This window comes from Numida meleagris, chromosome 20 (genome assembly GCF_002078875.1).
Source record: "Numida meleagris isolate 19003 breed g44 Domestic line chromosome 20, NumMel1.0, whole genome shotgun sequence".
NCBI lineage: Eukaryota > Metazoa > Chordata > Aves > Galliformes > Numididae > Numida > Numida meleagris.
In genome coordinates this window covers 3,085,388-3,102,623 of record NC_034428.1, presented here as the reverse complement: position 1 = coordinate 3,102,623, position 17,236 = coordinate 3,085,388, and the positions used below count along the sequence as shown (strand labels likewise).

At 54.2% G+C, this 17,236-nt stretch overlaps 1 long non-coding RNA gene across 1 annotated transcript in view; it reads left to right on the top strand.

Annotated features, from left to right (window-relative positions):
• LOC110408556 overlaps positions 1 to 17,236 on the top strand; it is a 49,488-nt gene that overhangs the window by 31,035 nt on the left and 1,217 nt on the right. The window contains exon 10 of the long non-coding RNA XR_002444423.1: positions 5,206 to 5,304. This is a non-coding gene — a long non-coding RNA (uncharacterized LOC110408556). The remainder of the gene's footprint in view (positions 1 to 5,205; positions 5,305 to 17,236) is intronic.

The window sequence follows — 17,236 nt, the reverse complement described above, 5'->3', positions numbered from 1 at the left end:
CTGGCCCCACGCGGCTCGGCCCCGGCTGCCTCCCGCTCCCTTCCCCCCCCCGGCTGTTGTGATGTCGTAGGATGGATCATCATTATCAGCGAGCCCGCCGGGTGCAGGACCGTACGTGTCCCGCGTAATAAAGTTCTGTGCATTCACACGCGGTACCAAACAGCTTGGAAGGGTACGCATCCGTAACGTGATTTTGGTACGTTTTTCTTAAAAAAAAAAAGAATACATAGTCGCCAAACGGTCAAAGAAAGCGTTTCGTTAGGGGCTGAGGGCTCTGTAGGAAGGACCTGTAGGAAGATTTTGTTTTTATCCTCTGTGGACCTCCTGTCAGCTAAAAACTCTGCATTCCCGTATCTGCCTGCAGCAGTGCATAGACCTAACACGTTTGTAATCCTTGCTGCTTGCAGTGCTGAGAGCGTTTAAACGCCGTGGCTCCCAAGGAGGAAGGTGGAAATGGCTTCTGCCTGGGGAAGGGTCTGCGGGAGGTGGTCGGTGCTTTGCTGGGTGCTGCTCCGCTCGCCTCTGGGGCGCACACGGGGAGGTTCCGTGGGCAGCAGCGCACGGCTGCTGCGGGAGCAGGGAGCAGGGGTTGCGCAGGGCTCACGGATGAAGCTTGCATCAGCCTTGGCTGTAAGGGGAAGACGGGGTTTGGGATTAACGAGGCGTGAAAGCGGAAGGGGAGAGAGAAGTAGGAGGCTTTGGATGCAGTCCTAATTATTGCTCTTTTTTAATAAGAGCTACGGATGCTTATCATCGCCGGCGCGTAGCGTTGTATTAGGTGCCTACGCTTAGGCACCCGCGTCTGAAAATTGCCCCTTCCTGGCTCGCTGTCAGGGTCACAGCAAATGAGCGACAGATCCGGGAGCAGCACCCGGGGGTCCTCACCCCTCCGCCCCCGCCTCGGGCAGAGCTGCAGCCCCGGGGAGAAGGGGAACGGGAGCGGGGACGTGCAGGAGCCAGCTCAGATGCCTGGAAGGGAGAAGCGCAGAGCTGGAGCTGAAAAGATGAAGGACCTCATTGAACCTGAAGTGCCTCATTAAGTGCAGTACAGCTCCTGCGTGCACAATGGCAGATTTTTCGGGAGATAGGCGAAAAGCTCAAACCGGGATGGGTGGGGAGAGATGGGGAAAAACACTTCCAAAAAATTGCTAAAATCTAGTAGTGTTACGCGTTAAGGAAGAAGATTAATTATGCTGCGCTTACAGGCACCGTGCACCATCCCTTTTAGAGCCGTCTGGCTGCTGGAGCTGCCTGTGTGCAGGGAAGCAGAGCTGTCTGCTCTCCCCGGCTCCTGACTCTGCACTGCCAAACGCTCTGTGCCTCAGTTTTTCCACAGCTGAGCTGAGCGTAATAAGTTGCTATCTCAGAATCTTTGCACACGGAATTGTAAGGCGGCAAGCATCCCCCGAGGGCTTGAAGCAAAAACAAGGGATAGCTCTGCTCGCAGGAAATTGGTGTGGAAATTCAAGCCAGTATCGATACATTCAGGAATACTGAGCAGCGGGTTGTTTTTGTCCACTTCTCGGGACTTTGGGATGCTGCTGTGAGCCACGGTGGGTGCAGCATTGCTGCCGTGTAGTGATGTGATGCCCTGGCTCCCAGCAGTGCTGCTGGGGCACAGAGGAGCTGCAATGTGAGCCATGTGAGGGCATGGCTGCCAGTGCTGAGCAACAAGTCTCCATGAAATAAAGCAGTGGCACTCTGGCTGTAGGGGAAAAAAGAAAGGGATCAGGAGAAGGCTTGACGTGGTGCAGCGGGCACGGTGGTTGCACTTGGTGATGTTAGTGGTCTTTTCCAACCTGAAGGGCTCGATGGTCGAAGAGCTGTCCTCTTGGGAACAGGGTGACCGAGGATCTCCCTCTCTGGGGACTTGTTGCTGGGGAGTGGTTTGCAGCCCGGATTGTCAGCTTGGTCCTTAGCTTTAACCTGGAGAACCCAAGCTGGGAACTGGGAAAAAAAATCAGAGCGGTGATGGCAAAACGGAATGGGAATCTGAGAGAATACGGGGAGAGCCCAGGAGCTGTGCCCAGTAGCCATGCCCAGTAGCCAGGAGAAGGTGCAAAGTACAAGAGAATGGTTTTGCTCATGCAGATGTCACCCTCAGTGTCTGTTAGTGCTATTTTGGGACAGAGCGGAGAGGCTGCAGCTGGGAACTTTGAGCCTTTGTGCTGTGATGCTGGTATTCCCGACTTGGAATTTTTTTAAGGACAGATCGGACAGGTGATAAAGCATGCAGCTGTTTGCATTCTCTTTTCTGTTGGTTTTAAATATGTTTATAGCAGCAGGGGCTGGAAGTGCTGGTGGCTAGCCGTGGCTAGCTGTGCTGGGGAGGAAAGGCCGCTCTGCTTCTGGCCCGGATCAACCCAATGAAACGCAGCCCTTTGGCAACCTGCAGGAATTGAGGGTGGGCATCAGGAGCCTGACGTGGACGTGCTGGATGTTACCCTGCAGACATAAGCATCACTTTGAGATGATCAGTGGCTCACCAGTGCGGTATAATCACCAGAGACGTGCCAAGCACCGGGCCATTGATCACTCTCCAAGTGACAGTGCACCCTTACGGGTGTGCTACGCCTGCCCAAGGCCCCCGATATAAATCCTCCTGCAATGGGGCAACACGCGTTCCTTAAAGCATATATATGTACACAGGGGTGCCCTAAGCGTGTCACATCATTCCGTTATTGATGGGCACCATCAGGCCTCCGTAGGGCCACTTGCACTTAGCAGGAGAAAACACTCAGTGAAGCAGAATAGCACTCACTGTGACCCCCTCCTGCAGCTCCCCAAGAGCTTGTAGCCCTTCTCATAGACACCTCCAGCGTGCACAGTCCTGCTGCCCACCGTGGGATGGGGCTGGAGCAGCAGGGATTCCCAGCATGGGGCCAAGGAGGGCTCCGGGAGGCAGAGCAATGGGTGATGAAGAGATTTGCCAGGGGAGGGGGTAAGGGTGGGAGTAAGGCAACGTGGGTGCAGAAGCGCTGCAGAGGAAAGCACTCTCCATCAGTGGGTGCAGCAAAGAGAAGGCAAAGCTGGTGCTGCAGCTCCTGCCTGGCACGGTGGGGATGGGTGGATGGTTGGGCCAGGTGTTCTCAGCAGTCTTTTCCAACCGTGATTCTGTATCAGTGGCATGGGATGGCTGAGCATCCAGATCTGGCACGGGATGGCCAAGCATCCAAACCCTGTGGGTTCGGGGCAGGGATGCAGATGTGTCTATCAGTGTCGGTTAGCGGGCATGGTGGGGATGGGTCGATGGTCGGGCTGGGCCATCTTGCCGGTCTTTTCCAACCTTCATGACTCTGTGATTTTACGAGTGCACTGATCTGCAGGAGCGTGGGGTTTGCGCAGCCCTCGGCAAGCAGGGCTGGAGATGCCAGACATGCTCTGTCGTCTGGGGCTGTCAGCACTTCTTCTGAAGCTGAGCAGATGTTGGTGCAAACGTTCCGGGGACACCACTGAAAGAAGACGCGCCGAGCGCGGGAGGCCACGAGGCTGACATATGGAAAGGTCCCAGGATTTCGGTGTAGTTTATGTGCGAGCCGCCGTGTTTAACAAAACAATTAGCATCGCTAACGAGCGTTTCAGCGCCGTGTGGCAGAGAAACGGGGAGGACGTTGGGCTGGCTTTTAAATGAGCCTCAGTGCAGAGCGCACGTCCACCCCCTGAACTGGAAACAGTTGGAGAACACGGGTAAAGCATCCACCTGAGCGAGGAGAACCTGCAAAAGCAGACAAGCCCGTGTGCAGGTGGGGAGGGAGCTGAGGGGGGAGGCAATCAGAGGGGTCGGTGTAATTAAAGATGGAATAACCATCCTCGCCGCCTTCTCGCGCCGCATGAAATAGGACTGAGACGGAGGGGCTGGCTGCTGGCGATCTAACCGTGGCAGCATGAAAAATGAGGAGGAGTGTGATAAGAAACGAATAATTTATGTTCCGAGCACAGACTCAACACCAGCGCGGAGGGGAATTTGTGCCAATAACTCCTACTAACTCAGAAAGGCACGCAATCTTTTATTGCCCAAATTATTAACGACCAGAAAATAAATGGCTCTGTAATCAGAGCGGCGCTGCCGGCGCTTTCTGCTGCTGCTTTTATTGGTATAAATGCTGCAGCCGCTCCGTCCCCGAAGCGTCGTGCTCCACGTGCTCAGCAGCAGCGCTCCATGTGCTGGGCTGGAGCATGGCAGCCCTGCAGTCGGGCCAGAGGGGAGCTCTGCTCACATGGCACGAGGTCAGGATTTGGTGTATTCAGATGGAGCCCACGTGGCAGCGAGGCATGGAGCATCTTCCCCACCAGCACGGTGATGATAATGGAGAAAAGGGGCACGGATGGAAAATGAAGTCCACGGAAGATGGGGGATGGTGACTTGGGGTTTGCTGGTGGCTCAGCCTGCGTGATCTGGCCGGGCATCACCGAGCCCTGTGCTTGAGGTCTGCAGGGTGAAAGGGAAGCATATGATCAGGAGAAGCGCTCCTATTGTTAATTCAGTTCGTTACCAGCGGTGCTCATTCAGATGAATCTGAATGAGGAGGAGGAGGGGGAGAGCTGCTTTCCCCCCCCCCTTTTTTATTTTTAGGGGTGAGGGGGTGTTGGTGAGGGCTGCAATAATGAAGAACGTGCAGATCGTTCCCGGGGACCGCCAGGGTTTCATTAGCGCCGGTCGTCTCGCGCTGAACGCCCAATCACCGCCTCACCATGAAACTCCCAATTGCCTCCCAGCTCTCTCATGAACACACTTTTCATCTCATTGACCCGCGCTTCGGCTGCGACGCATCAATCCAGATGGGGAGATCTTACGTCCCATCATCAATTGAGGCTGGCAGACTTCCGACGAGCAGAATAAAGCTGTGTCCTGTGGGGTGGGTGCTGTATTCATGCGGTGGAGGTAGGGCCAGCCTGTCAGGGAGCTTCAGCAACGGGGGGAATGAGAAACCCCCAGGAGAGAGGCAAAAAAAGTGAAAAAGGTGGTGGTGAAGTGACATGAACATGGGGCATAAACACAGAATGTGGCAAACTGTGAATGGAGGGGTGGTCACAGAGAAGCGACAGAAAAAGAGAAGAGTTTGTGCTGTCGTTCAGACATATGATTCCAGATGGAATGCTGTGTGTTTTCTGGTGTTTCCTTCCTTTTTTTCTCTTTCTCCCTTGACTTAGATGAGCAGCCCGTAGGAAAGCTGTCTGATTTCTCCCTCCTTCTCATGTTGACAGCGCTCTGCTTGGATTCTTTGCCTTGGGGGCACTTGATGACCTTTCTTCAGCTCGGCGTCGATCTGGACATGCAGGGAGACTTCCCCACGCTGATACCAGGTGAGGATGCTTGTGCAGAAGTGTGCAAGAAGCGGGCTGCAGGGAATCCTGCCATGCACTGGGTGCACTGAGGGTGCTGAGTGCTGTCACTGCACCATCCCTGTTGTCCTCTGCTGCTGTGTGCTCCCAAGCTCTATTAAAACAGTGGAGCACTTTGGACTCCCCCCGCTCCCCGAGGGCTCTCTGTGCTTTTGAGGGCCTCTGTTTTCACAGCACTGGGATAGATGGACTCCTAAAATATACAGCCAATTACACAGCAGAATTTATTAGACTTTATTCTGGCGCACGTTACGTGGTGGGGGTGGGGAGGAAAGCGCGAACTCTGGTAGGAAACCCATAGCAACTGCAACTGCAAGTGCGAGGATGAGAAGTCCCCCATAAATACACCTGACTTCGCCATCACTGTTAATTAAGTGCACGTCATGAAACACGGGCACGGAGCGCGTCGGTGACAGGGAGCGCTCGCAGGCAGGGAGGAAGAGCGAGGCTGCATGGCCTGGGGCTGAGCTGCAGAGCACAGCAGGGAGGGTGAGAGCCACGAGGTGATGGGGAGAGCCCTTCCCAGCAGGGCAGAGGGGACTCTCCGATCATTTATTAACGCTTCTTGTTTTACCTCCTCACCTTCGTGGGTTTAATTGTAAGGGACCCGGCTGCATTGCTGTGCCGTGCTGCATTGCTCCGCTGTGATTTCTTTTCCTGTCCCGGGTGGGTGGTAGAGGAGAATGCTCAGGAGAAAGTGGGGCATGGGAAGGGCCCGTCCCCATCAGCTTTGTCTCAGGGTGAAGCTCAGGGGCCTCACGCTGCGATTCGCTCCCCTTCTGTGGCCTTCTCCCCTCCCAACGATGTGCCAGAATTTGCTTTCTAGGAGCGGTGCTGCACGGTGTCCTCCCAGAGGTGTGTGGCCCAGGGAGACTGGGATGAGGTTCTGTGTTAACGCAGCCCTACCTCATTTTCTCCCCCTTCTTATGAAGCATTTTTCCTTTCCCAGCTCTCTTTCGCCTTCGGTAATCTCCCCGGCATGTACTCCATCAGCACTCCTGTGGGGCTTCAGCGTGTAGGAAGTAAAGCCCATAGTTCAGCACTATCCATCTAATATCTCCTGACTGGTTTTAATCATAGCATTTTCCATTTAATTGGGAAGGCAGGCACACTTTGCATATTAACACAGCGCAGCCTGCACCTCCTAAGCATTCAAAGCAGAGATGGCTGGGATGTGCCCTGCAGCGGCTGCGAACCTGCTGGGTGTCTTTAGCATCTCAGGGAATGAGGTATTTGCAGTGGGGCTGCCTGGCTTTCGCCCTCCTGGTGGAAGTCCACTGGAAAAAAAAAAAAACCCAAACTATTCTCCCCTCAAAAAAATTATATGGATTTCCACCATTTAAATAGTTGGTCTGCAGACAGGGCAGCTGTTGCTTTGCTGTTGGGTCCATTGTTTTCCTTAGAGCACAACGCTGCTGGTCCCATTGTCTACTCAGGACAGCCAAAGGGGAAAATATCATCTTCCCTCCAGAGCTGCTGGTTGTGTAGCTCTTTCCCCTTCTGTGATCCATCTATTCTCATGAAAGACCCATTCTTTCCCTTCTTGGCTTCGTGCTGCCACCCATCGCAGGAGTCTGTCTGTGCAAAACCAATAGCTTTGTCTTAATTTCACTGCGGTTTTCACGACTCTCTTTCTTCTCCTTGGTCAGGACTCGGCCTTGGGACAGGCGTATTCGTTTGAGTTTGGAGGAGGTCTCCTCAGCAGGTCTTTCACTGTTATGGTGAGGAAGCTTTGCAAGAGCACGCTCACGTATGCACCTTGCCACGCGTGAGACACCACGGGCAGTTGTTGCTGCGAGCTGCTGTCAGAATTAGTGGATTGCATGTTAGCTGTGCTGCAGAAAGACAGCACATCTGCAGCTGTGCTACAAAGAGGAGATGCGTGCTTCAAGCTCAAGATAGGTCCCATTGACAGTGCTCATATCCCCTCGCCCTCTCCCTGTCTCCAAGGTTTATGGGATACGTGGGATATTATCTTTAAGGTTCCAGTTCAAAATCAGCAGAGGAAGAAAACTGAGTCTGTAGTGACATTGGCATAGATTTCCATTGCTGGGAAGATGCAGATGCAGAGCCCTGCCAGCTGGGGGGATTGCAGGGTACCATGGCACACCTTGTCCTGTGCTGGGATGGACATGTCAGAGCGGGACCCACAGTGGGAGGGCCAAGAGAAAGGAGCAGCTCTTGCATTGCAGCGTGCATTTTCCTGCTGCTCAGCCCCTGCTGCTCCGGCTTTTCTGGTCAGGTAAGGGCGATGGCAGCGTGTCGCTGTCCTGCCCTGCACTTCCCTGCAGACTTCATAATTACGGCCTTCTAAACAGATACCACGTGCCATGGCAGAACAGTCACAGTGTGGGGAGGCAGCTCAGGATCCATTAGGGAACGAGAGGCGACTACATTTCATCCCCACCTGAAATTTCAATTAAGATTGCAGTGTAAAGAGTACTTCAGCTGGTCGCTGGATTTTAGAGTGTGGAGGTTCCCCTGGTGTTAGTGTGGGTGTCTGAAAGCTATGTGTCCCCATGGCAGCAGGAGACCCAGCTGTCCTGGTGTGGCAGAACCAGTCGTGGCGCTGGGGCTGGGGCTGCTGCTTTCTTCCCTTTCTTAATTTCTCAGGCTGGAGCAAACAGCACTGGCCCGTAGTGATGGGGCTGCTCAGAGCAGCTGGGAGGTTTCTGTTCATACATTGAGGCTGGCTGCAGAGGTCTCCCACAGCTCTTAGTGCACACGGACACTGAGGAGCAGGTGTGTGTCAGGAGAAGGGCAGAGCTGGGTGCCACAGCAGCCCCAGCCTTCCCCTGGCTCTCCTCCTTGCTTGTTCCATGTCCCCAGGGCCTTTATTTCAACAAAGGTCTTCACTGGTGTGCAATACAAGTGTCATCACCGGCCACCTCCATTGCACGTGGTTATCAAAGAGCTTTTCATAGAATCATAGAATGGCCTGGGTTCAGAAGGGCCTCAAAGATCATTGAGTTTCATCCCCTGCTGAGTGCAGGGTCACCAACCACCAGACTAGGCTGCCCAGAGCCACGTCCAGTCTGGCCTTGAACGCCTCCAGGGACGGGGCACCCACAACCTCCTTGGGCAGAATGACAGACATTGCAGAAACATCACAGTTTCTTATTCTCCATGGGCAGAAACTAAAGGAGGATCGTGGACTTTGCATGCTCTCCTCTTTGTTAAGGCTGGGGGGCACGAAGGGGCGGGCGGGCTCTTAACCCATGGGTTGTCACTGCAAAACTCCATCAGGACACCCCAAAACAAAGGGGCTAAGAACTCACTGGGCTTCTGTGGCTTGTTTAATGGGAAGTCTCAAGCTCCAGCAGTGCACATCTTCCCATCTCCTTCCATGCACACTGTCGGTGCGTGCCTATGAAATGAGCTCTGTGCAAACCATGCATGCACATCCATCTGCACACACACACACACACACAGATATGCACACACCTCGCAGTGGCTCTCTCCAGCCCCGTATCCATTTTCTTTTATTATCCTGGCAGGAGACGAGCTTCATTAGGGGAGTGGAGGCCCTAACAAGGATGGGGAATGGCAGCAGCAGAAGGATGGAGCGATATAAAGTTGTGTCAAAAAAAAAAAACAAAACAAAAACCTTTACAAGAAAAACAGCTGGCATTAGAAATGGTGCATTAAAAATTCAAGACGGTTGGAAGCAGAGCGGGACTGGAGAGAGGGGAAAACAAATAATAACGGGCTTTAAACTAATAAATCCTCCTATTTGGGCCATGCATCAAACCCAGCCTGCTATTAAAGTGGGTTTCGTTTCTATTATTGTTAATAACAATGATAGATACATATTTTTTGGATCTCGACGTGGGCTTATCTGCATTTTAAATACACAGTTCAGCAGTCTCTCCCTTGTCCTGTTTGTGGCTAATGCGTTCCCTTTGCAGTACAGTAGCAGCCTTCTTTGCTGTGCACCTCTGTGTTGGTCCTGCTGTGTGCACGCAGGCGTGCGGGCTCTCCCTCTCACCCGATCCTCCTCTTAATATTATTCATCCTTATTACATATCGTTACTCCTTATTATGATTTATCTGCCGCGCCGTGGCTTTATTAAGATGGATACCCCTGCCCCCGAGGAGCTCCCAGCAGGCAGCCCCAGCTTTCTCCCGAAGCAGCGAGCCTCGCTTTTCTTCCAAGCTGTAAGGAACCTCATGGCTTGGCTTCAGCAGAAGGCCTTGTACCAAGGTGATGCATCCATCTAGCTTTTGTCCAGCATTGTGGTCCCATTCCACTGCTGCTCAGCAGCTGCCTGCAGCGCCCATGGGAGGGAAGGGAATCGCGGCCCTCCCTTTGCCTGCTTCTTCTTCTCCATCTCTATTTTCATCTTGCCTATTAAAAGAGATTCGTTGAATGCCTGCCCTGAAACTGATCCTTGTGCTGGGGGGGGAGGACCTTCCCTGGACCGCTTCCTGACAGCTTCACTCTGTGCTGCTCTTCAGACAGTGCACAGTTTGGGGACATTGGCACCGATCAGAACATGCTACGAGGGAGCTTCTCCTGTTGGTTCGTACGTGTAGGTAGCAAAGATGAAGGAAGTGATGCTGAGTGCTCTGAGAAGGGGCCTCCCTGGCACAGAGGTGCCCTGTTCTCCAGCTCTGCTGCTCTGGGGGGAGCTGAACCCTGGACATTGCTGTGTGCAAAGAGAGCGGCTCGGCCCCCCAGGCTGGAAGGCTGGAGCAGGGAACCCGCTCTGCAGGCTGCAGCTGGAGCCTTCAAAGAAATGGAAAGGAGACAGAGCTGTCTCAGAAGGGGACTTTGGAAAGGCCACTCCAGACAGCAGCCGGGAACAGGGAAAAACAGAGAGGGAAGATCATAGAGCCATGGAATCATTCGAGTTGGAAAAGACCACTGTGATCACCAAGTCCAACCCCAGCCCATCCGTGACATGGGAACAGATATTCTTGCACTGTGACCAGGCACGAGTCACCTGTGCAGGGCGGTGAACAACCCCCCCCTCCCCCCCCCCACTTCGGTTCCCGCACAGTGTTTGGGTTTGGGGATCTGGCATCCAGCCTGGATGCCACAAGTTTCTAAAGCTGGCCCGGCGTGACTCTGATCCGATTTGAAACGTTGGCAAAGCTCATGTGGAATTCAGTAATGCAAGAAGGAGCGGGGCTTTGGAGAGCATGGGCTGTTTGGGATGGGGGCTGACCTTTGTCCCCTGCACAGCCCCTATGGTGAGCGGAGGCTCTAGGACACAGCAGCGATGCAGGCAGTGATGCAGACATGACCTGAGGGGAGCATGGATTCCGAGGGGGCCGCTGCTCCTGCTTCTCTGTAATGTGATTGCCTCTTTATAATGGCTCCAACTTTTTTTTTTTTTGCCTTTATCATTATTGACCAAAGAGCATCGGTAAGGCTAGAGAATAAATAGTTCCCTGATGGTTAACAACAGGCTCTCCACCAATTGGCATTCAAGCTGCGCTCCCTCTTACATTCTTTATAATCACACTTTATTGCATAGAGCAGAAAATCAAGCAGCCGCCCCCTCCCTGCTCGTGCCCCTGGGTGCTGTCTCCCGGCGGAGCAGGTGAGGCCGTGGGGCGGGGGGGGGGGGGGGGGGTGGGCGCTGGCTGCCAGACCCCATCTCCACTCCCCCTCCCTCAAAGCGGCGGGCGGGCTGGGAATTCGGCTCGGGACGACGGGGAAGCGCTGTGTGCGCATATAGATGTCTATATATATATATATATATATATATATATATACATAGCGTGTGCATGTGCGCAGCGATGCGCTCCCTGCCCTCCCCGCCCGCCCCCGCTGCCGCCCCCACCCCCCGGCGGCTCCGCACGGCGCGGCTCGACGGGGCGGGCGGCGGGGCCGGCTGTCTGCTCCGCTCCGCGCTGTTTGCTCAGCCACCCCCCGTCTGGGGCCGGCCCGGGGCTGGCTCCAGGCTCCCGGGGGCGGGAGGTGCTGATTTTCCAGTGGGTATTTGTCAGGTCAGAGTCTGCGCCGCCCGCCGGGCTCCGCGCCGCGCTCCCCGGGTTATTTATTACCTCTCTCCCCGGCGGCAGCGCTGCGGCTCCGGGGCTGCTGCCAGCAAGCCGTGGCGGCGGGGGGGGGGCCCCTCCGGGGGGGTTCCCGAGCAGCGACGGGGACGGCAGGCAGCCCTCGGGCCGCCGTTGCCGGGTGTGCGGGGGGGGGAGATGGGGGGGAAACGGCTTCTGGGGGGGCCGCGCGGTTCCAGCAGGCTGGAGCTGAGATGGAGCGCGAGGAATCCGCTGCTGAGCGCGGCTCGCTTTGCTGGAGCTCAAGGCAGCGTCGGCACTCAGCCTGCCTGCTCCCAGTGCGGTCTGGGGTGGGGGGTGGATGCGAGGCTCCTGGCACCCGATGGGAGCATCCTTACCCATGGGCTGCGTGGTGCTCAGGGGAGCGTGGCCCAGCATTTGCCCAGGGGGAGCGGCAGGCAGTGTGCTCGTGCAGTTCGGGGCTGGCAAGAGGGGACCCAGCTGAGCCGCTGTGGCACACGCTGTGCAGCCACGCAGCGTGCTGCTCCTGGGGCAGAGCTGCTCGAAATCCACGCGCCGAAGCTGCTGGTTGGTGATTTGCACTGGTTATAGCTTCGTTGAGTCACCGTGCGGAAAGTTGGCGTTGGCAGATAAAAGTGAACGCAGCCCCTAAGCTGAGCTTATCTGCTGCTGCTGGCTGAGCTGGGTGCCTACAATCTAGAGATCTCCTCTCCCAGCGCTTCCCATGTCGGCATCCACATTTTGCCCTTATTTCAGTGTGTTTCTTTGCACGCAGGCTGCTCGTGCAGCGGGTCGCTTTGCTGCCCGTGTCTGCGGGCTGCGTGCTGCAGCCCCCATGGGTCTTGTGGTTGGGGTTGTGGCGTGGGCCCGCACCAAGGGATGCGATGGGAGCAGTGGAAGGTGGTTTATCAGGATGTGCCCCTGCGTTTTGGGGAATTGCTGGGGGAGAATGGCCTTGCTTGGAGGGACACCACCTGTACACCCTGTGTGTTATCCATCCCAAAAGAGACGCAGCATGGATGGGGTTAGAAGGGGCTGTCCATGCAGGTGAGAAGGCCAAGGAAGAGCTAACGTGAGAGGTGGTTAGCAGCAGTCAGCAGCCACTAATTATCCCACGCTCCAGCTCATTCTCAGGAGAGCTGGAGAACTCTCTTTGATCTGCCTGCGTTTCGCTTTCTCATCAGAGGGGGGTTCCTGATGCTGCTGCTGAGGGTTTTGGGGGGAGCTGATGGGAAGAGACGCATGCATCAGTCCTTGGGCAGTGGCAGGGGAATGTTCTGTGTGCAGCTGGGGGAGTGCTTGGGTCACCATTCCTTGTCCCTGTGCAGCCATCACTGGTGCTGTTCTGTATGGTCTCCTGAATACTCTTTTTTTCCTTCCCCTGTGCATCCCTGAGCTTTCCACCCTTGCTCACTCAAGTTTCATGGAGCGCAGAGCTGAGTGCTGCCTTCCTCCTGCTCGGGAGAGGTTTGAATTTCATTAAGTTTGCATCTCATTGCTGTACCACTATTCCAGTCAGTGGGTTTGCTGCTTTACTGGCATTTTTTGGCCACTGTTGTACTAGCGAGAGTGAGTAGAACTCCCAGAACATCAGCAGGGACTGAGAAAGCTCTGACTGCTTGGGAAAGAGTTGCAGAAGCACCGGTATAGTTAAAGTGCTGTGGATATAACAGCACGACCTCTATTATTATTCCAAATAGAACGCCTTTCTCCGGTTGAGTAATAAAATAAGATCAGAAAAAATACCTCTCTCAGAACAGCTTCCAAGGTGGGAATGATGCCTGTGGCAAATATCTGGCCTAAGAACCGACCCCAAGAGCCAGTTTCCAGCAAGCACCGTGCCAGCTGTCAGGTTAACCATTGACAGCCCCTCAGAGATGGCAGCTGCACGTCCCAGGCTTTTTGGAGCTGGGGATGACACTGTTACAACAGAAGCCACTGCCAGCTGAAGCCCCTGCTCTTTCTGTGCTCCGTGTTGTGGAAGGGTGTTTGCTTCCACCAGCAAAGGGGAAACTTTTGTTGTTCTGTGAGAGCAGCAGCATGGTAATTGCATGCAATGGTTGCAATGGAAATGCCAAATGGATTGGAACAATGGGCATTCTTGCAGTCAGACACAGCAGAATCCCTGGTGAGTTGTGCTAGGTCTGCTCTCTTGGGTGTTAGCTGGAAGGAGAGGGAGAGTCTTGCACTCATATGGACGTGCATCCTAATTGGCATTTTGCTGTAACCGTGATTAGGGGCCAGACCACTGAGACAGGCTCCCTTAAAAGCTGGAAGGAAGGAGCAGGCCGTTGGGTGGTAATAGGCTTGAGCGTCTTCTGGATATTTACAATGGATTAGGCTCTTTATTTGAGGGTCAGTGCAGCCTTAACCTGTGTGCAGTGCTTTATGGCTCATGCCAGCGTTGCTTCTGGGTGCAAAGCACATGTGAGAAATGCCTGCATGCTTGATGGACTTAAAAGGGGAAAGGGGAACTTGAAAAGATCTCTTTCCTCCACTGCTCGCCCTCAGTCATTGGTCCCAGCTTCCTCCTAACTCTTTCCAGGGCAGTGAGAAATGAAATGTGGATCCCAGCTTTTTGCCCCCTCCAGCTGCTGGCACATCTGTTAGTCTGCTGAGGACGCGGTGCAGGTTGCCATATGGCTGCAACGTTAGTGACTGAAAATCTGACGACTGCTCCCGTAGAGCCAAGCGAGTATTTCAGCAGGCTGCCCCTCCCCACTTGGTACGCAGAGACCCTCGGGTTGAATAGTTGAGCTCTTCTTGCCTTCTGGGGGCACAAAGCAGAGCAGGCTCGTGCTGCTGTGAGTGCGTGCAGCACTGCATCGGCGCTCGGTGGCTGTCCCCAGCTCTGGAGATGGCTCATGAGCAGAGAAGCCCGAGCTTGGAGCTGCTGCGTGAACGGCTGCAGTCACGCAGTGAAGCAAAATAGGCAGAAATAGAAGCTGGAATGCTTGAGCCCACATGCAGAAAAGTTGGAGCTTGGAAGTCTGACAAACAAATAAAGCTCAGTGCTAACTAGCAGCAGCGGGCGGCTTCCCTCGGCCACGGGCATTTGCTATGAAGCAAAGCAAGGGAAAGAGCAGAGAGCTGCCCTTCTTCCAGATCGCTGTGAAGAGATTGCAAGGGGCAGATGCTTGTTTACCTATTATTTTTTTTTTTTTGGAATTCCCTTTGGTTTGCTTTTGTTATCCTTCCCTCGCATCTGAGTTCCCGTTGGATGAAGGCGCCCCGTTGCAGCGTAGCCATGGCAGCGAGTTGACGGGAAGGAGCCTCTTTTTCTGGGAACGTGGGATTTGGAAGGAAAGGAAAACAGACCCAAACAAGACAGGGCTTTGCAGGGTCATAAGGAAGGCGAGGAGCTGGTGGGGGCAGCCCGGACCTGGCCCCATCCATGGGTGAGGTTCAGCATGGCTGTGATCAGCAGCAGTGCTGGTGGCAGCTGCCCTGCTCTGTGCTGGGGCACAGCTCTGTGCTCTGTGCCCTTCCTTACAGCAGCGTTGGCTGCTCAGCACCCATTTCTAGAAAGGAGGAGAATTAGAGTAGCATGGCGTCTTCATCTCAGTGGTCACTCATTCATTACTGGTTTAACCCAGCAGCAGATTGCAGACCCATGGACAGTCCTCCAGAGCATCTTTTTGTTGCAGGGAGGAAGGCAGAGGGTGATCTACAAGCGTTGGGACGCAGCCAGGCTTTGGATTAATCCATCATGAGCATCATTTCAGCATCTTTTGATAGAGTGAGTTTTTCCTAGCGATGGAGCAGATTGAAGTAGCACAAAAAAAAGGCTTTAAGAGGGAAAAAAAAAAAGAGAGAGTTTGATGGAGGCTTTCTTCTGCACTACGGCTTTGATATCTCACGTCTTTCACAACAGTTACAAATTAGCGATAAATAACATCTGAGGAGAGAGGAACAGGCGAGAGAGGAAGATGTGGTTTTAATTGCAATCTGGGCCAAAAAAAAAAAAAAAAGGGTAGTTAATACAGAGAGAAGTGCAGGGAAGCTGTCCAGTGGCTGAAACTGCAAAGAAGGCACTGGAAGGGGTTGGAGAGAATGGTGGATAGGACAGCAGCTTTGATGCTTCGGGCCTCGTTTTGCTGGTGATTTCTCTGAGTGCACTTCTTGCATCACCCAGGCACCACCCGAGTGCAGCCAAGTTTCTCACCTGAACTTCAACTGGGAGACAGAGGAGTGAGTCCTCTCGTCCCCTGTAGTGCTGGACCTGCACTGAGGCTCTGTCAGACTGGTCTCACTGGTGCCCCGTGGCACAGGGCACTTGTAGGGGGGGGCTGCAAACAGAGGTGCTGGCAGCACGCAGCTCTTGCCACTTCTGCTCCTGCCCTTCCTGCCAAGGGGCACAGCCAGCAGTGGGTTTAAAGCCCAGCACCAGGGACCTTTGGTCTGGGGTAGAAGCTCGGGTTCGCTGCCACGCACGTAAATAACAAATCCCATTGAGAAAGCTCTACCTCCTTGTGCAGGTAGAGAAATGGAGGCCTATCCAGGATAAGTAATTTGTCCGTGAAGCTGGTGACAGAAGAAGGAGGAAAATCCTTATCTGTTAACTTTCAGAGCTGTGCTTGAAGCACAATCTCTTCTTGTAATATGCTTTGCAGGACAGCTCGCTCGCTGCTGCTGTTGACACATGTAATCTGGGAGAAACAAAAGGTCCGGGTTTCGTTTCAGGCCAGCGTGATGCATTCCAGAAGTGAGGAACTAAACGTTAGAAAACGGGCCCTATTTATTCCCTTTTCCTGTAGTGCCTCTCTGAGCAAATGAAGAATGATGCGTTCACTTTGCTGGTGCCCTGGAAACACGGCACAGAAAGACCCAGTGGTCGGTGCCCCCAGACTTCATGGCGTGTTCCAGTGGTGTGGTGTTTGCAAAGCAGACCTGGTTCTCTCTTCAGCCACGTCCACGTGGATTTGCTCGGATCTCTCCTTGGTGAATGTGGTTCTGCTCATCCTGAGAGCTCCACTCTGAAGAGGATGGAGCTGAGCAGCTTCAGGCTGCTGCATATGGGTTTGGACACCGAGGGTGAGCTCTGGTGCTTCATTGCAGGGGGAGTTGGTCGTGAATTTTGGTGGGACTGATGGGATCAGCTGGAACCTGTGCTTCTTGAATCCTTCCAGACGTCACCAGGGTCTGCCACAAAGCCTCATGTGCATGCAGGAAACAGCCTGACCCACGCTGTCCCCATCACAAAGCCCTTCTCTTCCAGTGCCCCACCTCCACCCGTAGCCCTGGCACCAAGTGCCTGGGTTTGCTCAGGATGGAAGCACAGCCAAGCAGACGCTGCCTGTCAAAGACAAAGCAGATTCTCTTCACTTCAGACTGGGCTCGGATTTGAGCCCGATTTCTTTCGAGATAAAAAGAAACCGAGCTGACTTGCAGTGGGAAAACCCCCTGGGCAGTCAGCATTTCCTCTACGGGGGAAGGTTTCTGCTCACGGTGTGGCCTCCTCACCTGAGTGCCACCCAGAGCATCAGGGCTGTGACAATGCCTGCGTCCCCCAGCGCCTCATCCAAGCATTGTTCTTGGTTCATTAGGTGATAATAGAAAGTGATTTTTCCCCTGTCATCTTGAGCAATCAGAGGCATTAAGAAGAAGAGCCTAAGCCTGAAAGCCTAAATGAGAGGGTTTGATGGGTATGTGTGTCTGCCTCCTTCATCAGAAGTAGGAGCGAGAGGATTGCTCCCAGAGCTTGCATTCCTTGAGGATAAATGGGCAAGGGAAAGGAGCGTGGCCAGGCAGCGTCAGGAGATGAGGTTTGGGGCTTAAATTCCATCCCCAGAGAGGATGGGATGGAATCCCATCCCATCCTGCTGGACCTCAGGGAGCCGTTTGCCCCCAACTATGTGTGTGGGAAGCAGTGTGGTGGTAGGAGCTGGGAGCTGGGGGTGGGGGG